Source organism: Erpetoichthys calabaricus, chromosome 14 (assembly GCF_900747795.2).
Source record: "Erpetoichthys calabaricus chromosome 14, fErpCal1.3, whole genome shotgun sequence".
NCBI classification, from domain to species: domain Eukaryota; kingdom Metazoa; phylum Chordata; class Cladistia; order Polypteriformes; family Polypteridae; genus Erpetoichthys; species Erpetoichthys calabaricus.
In genome coordinates, this window is record NC_041407.2 from 721,432 (window position 1) to 732,256 (window position 10,825).

Sequence of the window (10,825 nt, forward strand, 5' to 3'; positions counted from 1 at the left end):
GCACTTGTGGGCCTTTTTGCTATTAGGATGTCATTTCACACTTCTGCCTGATTCTGGCTGCCTTTTATTTGGGTTCCCCATGGGAGAGGATGCAGTCAGTCAGCGGGGTACCAACATCTGCTTGTGAGCTGCAACTGAAGTCCCGAGCAGCTGGCACACCAGCGCTGTTGTCAGTTCTCGGAGAAGCCGAGCCGCCTGCCATCCGTTCTCTTCTCTGTGACGAGTGACCAGAGCGCCTTAGTCATCTGTGCAGACACACAAGAGCTCGGAGGCCGCCTGCCTTGGATTCCATCAGGTGACCAGTGGGGTGTGAAATTCCCAGGACCCTCCTGGGCAGGGCGACTTCAGTGTGAATGAGGCTGGCTGGGCGTCAAAGAGCTCGTCACAGTGGAGCTGCTGGACCTCGATGACTCACCAGTGAGATGGCAGAGGATGACGGATGACACGACCGCCTCACAACTTTTTGACAGGGAATGAACGCATAGCTCCAGCAGCTCTGCAAATGTTCTCCAGGTGTGGTGAGCGTCGTTTTCCTCTTCATCCTCTTCTTCTTCATCTTCTTCTCTCTGTTGGCACTCCTTCCTTGGGCATTGTGGGCTCTGCACGTTCATGGATTGCCGGCTCTCACACATGCGCTCGATGGCACACAAGGTTAGTTTTGTTGTGGCTGCTTCGAGACTCACTGGGGACGTCACAAAGGAGTGGTGCGAATGACGCATCTTGGCAGCCAATCGGCATGGAGCCCACCCGAACAAAGGAACACGGGACATCCTCACATGGCTGCCTTGCACATAATCACATATGACAAGGACAGACGTAACTTAAAGACGCCTCAGAATAAAGAGAATCAGTGATGAGACCTCATCTCAACACGTGGCGGTCACCCCCACCTCAGACAGCCTGGCCACGTATTGTTGCCGATTTGCGTTGGCACGTTAGGCCTGAGTGTGGTTAAATGGCCCGTACGTGTGGACAGCTTTGGTTTGGCGTCGGCCCCCTTGGCACGTCTTGAAGTGTTTCACAGGTGTGATGCTGCACTTTGATTATTCCAGTTCAGTCGTGCTAGACGGTGTGTGTGTGTGTGTGTGTGTGTGTGTGTGTCTCCAGACTCTTACGACTTTCACCTTTAAATGAGGAGTAAGTACGCGTGTTATGGAAGGTGCAAATTGTGGAAGCTCGATTTCCTACGTTTAGCACGCGTGAGGTTTGCCAAGTCATTAGCACCGCCGGCTCACAGCTTGACGCAGTCTGTGCCTCCTCTCCCCCTGCGCGGTGGGCTTCTCGCCGATGTGTGTTTAAACCGGTCTGGTCTGGACACCCTGCAATGGAATGGCTGAAGGTACCCCCTACCAGGGATCATAAAACTGCTCTACGTGGTCTTAAAAGTCACCAGCCGGGCAGCGATTTGGCTTAGCGGGCACGTTAGTGAACCTTCCAAGCCTGGACCCTCCTGACGCCGTCTATGAACTCCGTAGTGGGCTGCCTTGGGTGAGCACAGCCCTGGAATTGGAGACCGAAAACCAGGAGAGCTGTGGAGCCAAAACAACTTCGGCACCACCGCCACGCCTGGCATGAAGTCACCAAAAGTCAACGGGAGTCTCGTATTCAGAGGTTGCACTCTGGGCGCGTCTTTGTCTTAAAGAGGCCGTTTGTGGTGTTCGCCTCCGCTGACCTCCGGTGTTTAAGGTTTGTTATTTCATTGGCTATTGAGGGCCGCCATTTTGTTTGGACGCATCTCCTTGGAAGTGGATGACAAGCCGTTTCCTCATCCGAGATTGCGGATATTCTGACATGATCTTGTCGTCTGTACCTTCCACTTTCTTCATTCTGGTTTTGTCCTTTTCGCTCGTTTCGCGTCTCCTCTTTTAATTCTCCCTGCAAGTCCTCACAAGTCCAAGGAGTCAAAACAGCAGCGAGTTCGACCTTTACGCTCTTATCACACACTTGGAGGTGACGGCCGCCGAACTTTGGGTTTATAAAGGGTCAGGTGTGTGATGTCACAGTTCGTGACCTTCACAAAACACGCCCCCCAGTGAACCGACCAATGCCTCCCTAGCAACAGGACCACAAAATGGCAGCCACCCTAAAAACACAATGGCACTGCGATAGAAAGAATTGATGATGTTCACGAGAAGGCTCAAAGTAAATAAGAAGAACCGAATAATAATCATAACTTGTGGGGATTTCTAACTCACGACAAGCAAACGTATTTGGAACACAAAGAACTCTCGGAATCTGCCAGAAACCAAAGTCAGAGAGAGACGGGGCGGCGAAAAGGTCCGGCGAAGACACAAAGGGTCCATCGTCAGACATCGAGAGAAGAGTTTAAAGAAATGAAAGATGAATCCCGAGCCGTTCTGATGTCACTTTGATGACGTCACCCACGGTGCATTCCCGGGAATCCTGGGGACGGTCGTCATGGCAACGAGTAACGACAACAATGCCAAATGGTGTGGCGGTACAACACATTCTTACAGAGAAATCATTGCTTGCAGAAGATTCCTCAGGGTGTCAAACCCCGAGACTCGGTGAAGACTTCGTCCCAAAATGGAATTTAAACTCCAGTTTGAAGAAAGAGAAGGAAAACCGTAAGGCCGACAGCGCCACCTGCTGAGCCCACTGCATTAACTTAAACAGGAGCTGACCCGGGCACAAGCCAGTGTCGCCCACCCCAGCTGGGACGCCAGTCTCGCCCACCGCCCTCATGTAGGAAGCCGGCCTCGGCACTTTGTAAAGTTTCTGCCATGCAAAAGAGGAAATGATGCCCTGTGAAAGTGCAATGAAGCTTTTGAAAGGTCCTTTTATTAGCCGTGTGTTCTGTGCCAGGCAAAAAAGAACAAAGGCGTTTATCTTGGCGTTGTTTAGCCACACAGCGGTATGTTTAAGAAACATTCTTCATGTCTTTAATAACGATCTGCTATTAGCACTAAAACAAAGCGCTGGCACAAAACCTGCAAAGCAAACACCTGGAAAGAAAAAGCAACACGCGTGAAGACATCAAACAATCGCAGAAAAAGGAAACAAAAGTCAACAATGAAATAAATAAAGAAGGCAAAGACGACTTTAAGTGACAGCCAATCTGTTAGCCACCCACAACGTGATTACACATTCACAGCGGCTTTACCTGCAAAGTTGTCGCTCGGCTGCGCCACATGTTTCTGTGACAGCTCACGGGCTGATGAGACTCCGCGGCTTATCAAACAATAGCAGCCATATGGACGGCCGCATTCGGCGATTTGCATAACGAAAAGGAGCTGCAGGCTCGCTGCGAACGTAATTAAGGCTGACAAAAAAAAAACGGAGGAGCCGAGGGCCGACATGCGACACGCACACCCGTGTCCACAGCGGGCAAGAACACGCAAGATGGGCACCTTACACAGCTATGAGATCCTGCCTACTACGCCAAAGTCTGTCTATCTATCTATCTATCTATCTATCTATCTATCTAATCCTGCCTACTATACCAAATTCTATCTATCTATCTAATCCTGCCTACTATACCAAATTCTATCTATCTATCTAATCCTGCCTACTATACTAAATTCTATCTATCTATCTATCTATCTATCTAATCCTGCCTACTATACCAAATTCTATCTATGTATCTATCTATCTATCAGCTCCCCAAATACTCCAACACAGAGGCTCGGAGACACAAGTTTCCAAACACAAAGGCTTTTATTCATGGGAAACTCTTCCCTCAACAAATGTTTCCCACGCCACAACCACAAACGCAGTCCCAGTACACAGCCACTCTGAAATTTCTCTTTGCAGGGACAAGGTGTTTACTGGTAACATAATGGAGACCTAAGAAAAGATCTAAGATGTCTACTTGCCTACACAGAGAAGGACCAATGAGAGTCAGTGGGTCTTCTATCATCACTAAGTAGGCTAAAGAGGTCTACGTCATTCAAGGTTGCCCCAAGATTGCCATTGCCATCACTAAGAAAAGAGACAAAGTGTCAAAGGAGGACACAAAGTGATGACTGCCCAGTTCCTTCCACCTAAGGTGTGCACTGTTGTCACTTAAGAGGACCTAAGAAAGACACAAGATGTCAGCTGCTTTCATTTAGGGGGCCTAAGGGAAGACAAGATGAGATCACTTAAGGGCCTGAGGAGACTAAAGGTGTCCACAAAGGCGTATGCTGCCAGCACTTTGGGGCCCAAGAAAGATATAAAGACCCAATGTGATGACTGCCTGGTCCTTGGGGGGCTCTAAGGAAGACACCAAGATGAGGGGGACATAACAAGACAAAGGGGAGGGGAGGAGGCCTAAGGAGACATAAGACGTCCACTTAAAGTGCCAATTTAGACAAAGGGTATGCATCGCCTTCACTTACAGGGGCCAAGGGACACTCAAGGTGGGCCCTGTCATCACTTGAGGGGACTTAAGAAAGACACAAGATGTCTGCTGCTATCATTTAGGGGCCCTAAGGAAAGACAAGGTGTCAGCTGGCAACTTTTGGGTGTCTGAGGAAGATGCCAGGTGCCCACTGTTACCTCTTAGGAAGCCCAAACAAACGCAAAATGTCCGCCATCCTCTGAGCTGCTTTTCAGAGCAGATGGCTTCAGCTTACACTTCCCAGGTGGGCTCCCTCAGTGGTGCCATGAGCTTCAAATCCCAGCCAAGTCGTCACCCGTGTGTGACGTGGCTGCACGTTCTGCTGTGCCTGTCTAACTCCACATAAGTTCTCTATAAGTGACCCGGTATGAGTGCGTGTGGGCATGATGGCGCCCTGTGATTGGCTGGTGCCCGCTTTAGGGTTACTTTCCACAATGTTGCCAGTGCTGCTTGTCTTAAGTGGGTTAGACAATGGAAGCCCCCTGTGTCTCCATGGTACACATTTCATATTTCTAAGAGAGGAGTGAACGATGCCAAGCAGTCTGACCCCTCGTCAATTGCAAACAGACCCCAGGGTAAACCCCCACCCTGACCTGCACTTTAAAGCGGGGACCACTCTGGGGGTCACTTACGTGCGACTATCGGTTATTCACTTCGAGCAGCGTGCTGCCTACTTCTGAAGAGTAAATGGAGCAGCGAGACGTCTCTTAAAATAAAAACATAAAAACAGCAAATACTGTTTGTCAAGCGGCCACTTACGCCCGAGATCAGAGGCGCTATGGATTAGCATTGATCATCTGTCAGACGGCCAGGCCCAAAGTAATCACCGGCTGAGTGGCACGCCAAGGCCTGCCTTGGCATCGCGTCTTCCCGCTGCTGGACTTAAGTAATAAAAGGCTGCATGGCTTTCTGCAATTAGAGCGGCGAGAAACATGGAGCCTCAAACGAGAGCGATGCTCGACGGGCACAGACGTCCGAAGCCCATCGCCTGCCACGCATGCACGTCTGGCGGCCCCCTCGAGTTTGTGTCGCCCCCTCAAGGCGCCCAGCACTTTGTTCCAAATGAGCCCCCCGACCGTTTCATTCTATTTAAGGGTTTGTTATCACGTTAGACGCCGTCATCATTCACGTCACAGGACTGAGGGGACCGCCGTCAACCCCGGGTGCCAATGCCAGTCCAATGTACAGCTCATGAACACAGGTGGGCACAGAGAGGGCACCTCTAGTGTTGTCATATGCAGAATTGTGTTCAGTTTCACTTTTAGGACTTGACTGAGAGAGCTCATGTTTATGAGGGTCTCCTTTTTGTTGTTTCTAAGACACCCCAAGTGGCGTCACGTAGCCAGGTCATCACGGGATATGTCCTGTAAATATGGCGGCGGTCTCACCCTCGCCCTCCCTCAGTGCAAAAAGCCAATGCCAGCTGGCCACAGTGCTGGCTGTTTGAAGTCCTTACTGTTCCTCCACTTTGACTTTTTGTGTCACGTTCGTTTGTGACATCTCATCCCCGTCATGACCTCTTGTGACAAGTTGGCTTTTTCTTTAATTATTTTTGTGATTCCTCTTCCACAGTCTGTGTGTCCATTTGGGGATTTCTCACATTTTCTTTACGTGTGTTTCACCCTGAAAGCTTCCTAAATAAAGTGACCATTGTTTCTGTGCCCACCAAGTCTTTGACACCATGCCAGTCTCAAATGGACGAAAGCTGAAGGGTCATTGTTGAGACCTGAGGAAGTCGCCCAATATGGCGGCCACAAGTGCCAGCGGGCGCTTAGCTTGCCATTGGTCCATTGGTCTGCACTGCAGCCAATAGGGGTGGGTCTCTCGGAATCACTCAGCCAATCACTAAGCCCGCGTGTGTCGACAGGAGAGCAAAAGAGGAGGTGACTTCCTGTGACGTCACGCAGATAATTACAAGAGCGCAGCGAATACGTAAAGAAATAGGCAGCAGAATAGAAAGATCTCATTATTTACACTCGCGGATCAGCGGGTTATTATTTATTTAGTGACAATTTTCACAATAGACTTGAGGATTTATTTATTCAATTCTGTCTGAAATATTCTATTGACAGTGAAATAATTCTGGCAATAAATAATTAAATAATGCAAAGAATGTCTTTTCACAACAATGAAGGCGTAGCTGCAAATGTGGAATCAAATTACAATCCAAGCAAAAGGCCGTCATGCAAATTCGAAATGGAATGCCAATCAGAACGGGGCATCCATAACAAAACGCAGCCCTTTGCCCCTTGTCACCGGCCGTCTGTCACTTTGGTTCACAGATTGTCACAAAAAGGCCAGCTTGGGATGGCAGCCATTAGGCCTGATGGTGGGAGACCTCCAGGACCAGGTTTTACTCTGGTGCCCTCTAGTAGATGCCTACAGGGTAGTTCTAAGGGGTTGCCCTGCTGGGGTCCCCGCCAGGTGTTCTCCTCAAACAGACAGTAAGGATTTGTAAGGACAGGAGACGTGATGGAAAGCCATGCTGGCAGCGTAAGCCCTAACTGTTGTCAAAACCAAAGGGTGGGCCACAAATCTGACGAAGAAAGGAGAGAAACGAAAGCCTCGAGCCAGAAAGACAGCAGAATGAAGAGCTGCAGAAGATCTCAGGCTGCCAGGAATGCCCCCTGGTGAACGTGACGCTTGGACTGCTGAAGACGAGTTCACTCCTAGTAGGTGGTCTGCAGATGGACGTCTCCCACCAGGTGTCTTCAGGGCTGTGGCACCAAACATGAGCTTAGTCGTGGGCATTGAGGAGCACGGGCACACAAAACAGGAATGAAAAGTCCACGTGGCATCACACAACACAACACTTTGAGTTACAAAATTAAAATACTAAATAAATAAATAAACAAACGTCCAGCAACAACAAACTGCTTTAAATGGTGGGAGTCCTTCAAAATGTCCCCTCAGAAAAAGACGTCCAAATCGTGAATTACAGAAAGAACGGCGGAGACGTGCGCTCAGCACACCTTGACTGGCCTACCGGTAGACGTCTTCAGGCAGAAGTGGCAGGCCACCGATTTGCTGAGATGGTCACCCCAGTCCGAGCGCTCAGGTCTGCCCTGCTGCCCTCATTTTCAGCTCCACCCCTTCCGACCCTTGACTGTTTCCATTGGACGTCGTTTCCACCTGCCACACCCCTCTTCCCTCACCAATCACAGACTCAGTCAAAGATGGCGCTGCAGAACTGGTGACGTGTTACCCGCTGCCTGTGGCTCCCCAGCCGGGCACACATACTCAGGAAGAAGGACTGCACGGCCATCGCTGGCCAAGGATTCTCCTTTCTGCGCTCGCTCCGCTGGACTCCCCGACTCTGAAGTATCACTTCCACTTTTTGGGATCTGACGGAACAACGAGGTTTGACTCTGCTAACGGATTCAATATCTGATACAGATGGATGATGTGTTTGCAATAAGCCAATTAGTGCAATTTGTAAGTTGCCGAATGTTAATAAGAATTTCATCAGCAAAGTGATCTGCTGTCACGGTAACAATAATTAACAATATCCAGAACAGGCTCAGCGCTTGATAGCGTTACGATCAATACGGTATAACTCTATAATACGTGGAGACCGATCTATAATTAACAAGTGCCGTGTCACTGGAGGAGCATTTCAAAGAGAAATAATGACAGCAAACTTACCGGCGAGGCGCGTAATTATAGGGCGGCCGTGCAGACGTGCCGCTTACCCACTCTGTCAATAAGATATTGGGCTTCCATACCTAATTGAATGTTTATGCTTATTCATTTACCAATAGATGAATGGATCCCTCTGAGGGTCCTGCTCCGTTTTACTCGGCCGCAGTCAATCACTCGCCGTGGATATCCTCCATCTTGGGCTTCTGCGTGCTGCACAGCATCAGGGAGCCACGACAAGTCAGAAAGAAAATGGCATGGAGGCTGAGAGCCAGCAGAAGGCCATCAGCGGCAATCACCTCATGGAGAGCAGAGATGGAAGGAAATCAGAGGAGCAAAGGACCACGAGAAGAAGTCGGGAACAGAAAGAGCCAGAGACCACCTGGGACAACGAAGGGACGCACCGCAGACCCCAAGATTACGCTTCAGGAACGCTGGGATTTGGGAAATATTATGGAATGCTGCATGTCCTGTGACAGAAGAAAGTTAGGGGCGTCTATCTATCTATCTAATCCTGCCTACTACGCCTAATTCTATCTATCTATCTATCTATCTATCTATCTAATCCTGCCTACTACATTATCTATCTATCTATCTAATCCTGCCTACTACGCCTAATTCTATCTATCTATCTAATCCTGCCTACTACATTATCTATCTATCTATCTATCTATTCCTGCCAACTACATTATCTATCTATCTATCTATCTATCTATCTAATCCTGCCAACTACATTATCTATTTATCTATCTATCTATCTAATCCTGCCAACTACACTATCTATCTATCTATCTAATCCTGCCAACTACAGTATCTATCTATCTATCTAATCCTGCCAACTACATTATCTATCTATCTATCTATCTATCTATCTATCTATCTAATCCTGCCAACTACATTATCTATTTATCTATCTATCTATCTAATCCTGCCAACTACACTATCTATCTATCTATCTAATCCTGCCAACTACAGTATCTATCTATCTATCTAATCCTGCCAACTACATTATCTATCTATCTATCTATCTATCTATCTATCTATCTATCTATCTATCTATCTATCTATCTAATCCTGCCAACTACATTATCTATCTATCTATCTAATCCTGCCAACTACATTTTCTATCTATCTATCTATCTATCTATCTATCTATCTATCTATCTAATCCTGCCAACTACATTATCTATCTATCTATCTAATCCTGCCAACTACATTATCTATCTATCTATCTATCTAATCCTGCCAACTACATTATCTATTTATCTATCTATCTATCTAATCCTGCCAACTACACTATCTATCTATCTATCTATCTAATCCTGCCAACTACAGTATCTATCTATCTATCTAATCCTGCCAACTACATTATCTATCTATCTATCTAATCCTGCCAACTACATTATCTATCTATCTATCTATCTATCTATCTAATCCTGCCAACTACAGTATCTATCTATCTATCTAATCCTGCCAACTACATTATCTATCTATCTATCTATCTATCTATCTATCTATCTATCTATCTATCTATCTATCTATCTATCTATCTAATCCTGCCAACTACATTATCTATTTATCTATCTATCTATCTAATCCTGCCAACTACACTATCTATCTATCTATCTAATCCTGCCAACTACAGTATCTATCTATCTATCTAATCCTGCCAACTACATTATCTATCTATCTATCTATCTATCTATCTATCTATCTAATCCTGCCAACTACATTATCTATCTATCTATCTAATCCTGCCAACTACATTTTCTATCTATCTATCTATCTATCTATCTATCTAATCCTGCCAACTACATTATCTATCTATCTATCTAATCCTGCCAACTACATTATCTATCTATCTATCTATCTAATCCTGCCAACTACATTATCTATTTATCTATCTATCTATCTAATCCTGCCAACTACACTATCTATCTATCTATCTATCTAATCCTGCCAACTACAGTATCTATCTATCTATCTAATCCTGCCAACTACATTATCTATCTATCTATCTAATCCTGCCAACTACATTATCTATCTATCTATCTATCTATCTATCTAATCCTGCCAACTACATTATCTATCTATCTATCTATCTATCTATCTAATCCTGCCAACTACATTATCTATCTATCTATCTAATCCTGCCAACTACATTATCTATCTATCTATCTATCTAATCCTGCCAACTACATTATCTATCTATCTAATCCTGCCAACTACATTATCTATCTATCTATCTAATCCTGCCAACTACATTATCTATCTATCTATCTATCTAATCCTGCCAACTACACTATCTATCTATCTAATCCTGCCAACTACACTATCTATCTATCTATCTATCTAATCTTGCCAACTACATTATCTATCTATCTATCTAATCCTGCCAACTACATTATCTATCTATCTATCTATCTATCTATCTATCTATCTAATCCTGCCAACTACATTATCTATCTATCTATCTATCTATCTATCTATCTAATCCTGCCAACTACACTATCTATCTATCTATCTATCTATCTATCTATCTAATCCTGCCAACTACATTATCTATCTATCTATCTTATCCTGCCAACTACATTATCTATCTATCTATCTATCTATCTATCCTGCCTACTATACCAAATTCTATCTATCTATCTATCTTGTTATATAGTGCCTTTCATCTGTGTCTATCTATGTATCGCCACACACAAGCAGCTGTGAAGCATTGGGGCAGCATTAATGACGTAAGACCACCATCTGCAGGGCTAAAGCCATCCCTAAAGAGCTCCTTCTTTCTTTCCCCAGATGGGCCATGATCAGGGCCGGATTTTCCTATAGGCTAACTAG

General features: G+C 46.0%; 1 long non-coding RNA gene across 4 annotated transcripts; it reads right to left on the minus strand.

Moving 5' to 3' along the window:
* Positions 1 to 8,421: 8,421 nt before the first annotated feature.
* LOC127530149 (uncharacterized) lies at positions 8,422 to 10,427 on the minus strand. 4 transcript variants are annotated; one of them, XR_007936659.1, is made up of 3 exons: positions 10,351 to 10,427; positions 9,349 to 9,742; positions 8,422 to 9,192 (listed from the first exon to the last, which is right to left on the minus strand). It is a non-coding gene; the product is annotated as an uncharacterized LOC127530149 (long non-coding RNA). The 4 variants fall into 4 exon arrangements; XR_007936660.1 differs by lacking the exon at positions 10,351 to 10,427 and adding an exon at positions 9,983 to 10,160 and having other exon boundaries at positions 9,349 to 9,620; XR_007936657.1 differs by lacking the exon at positions 10,351 to 10,427 and adding an exon at positions 9,983 to 10,160 and having other exon boundaries at positions 8,422 to 9,096.
* Between the last annotated feature and the right edge of the window lie 398 nt (positions 10,428 to 10,825).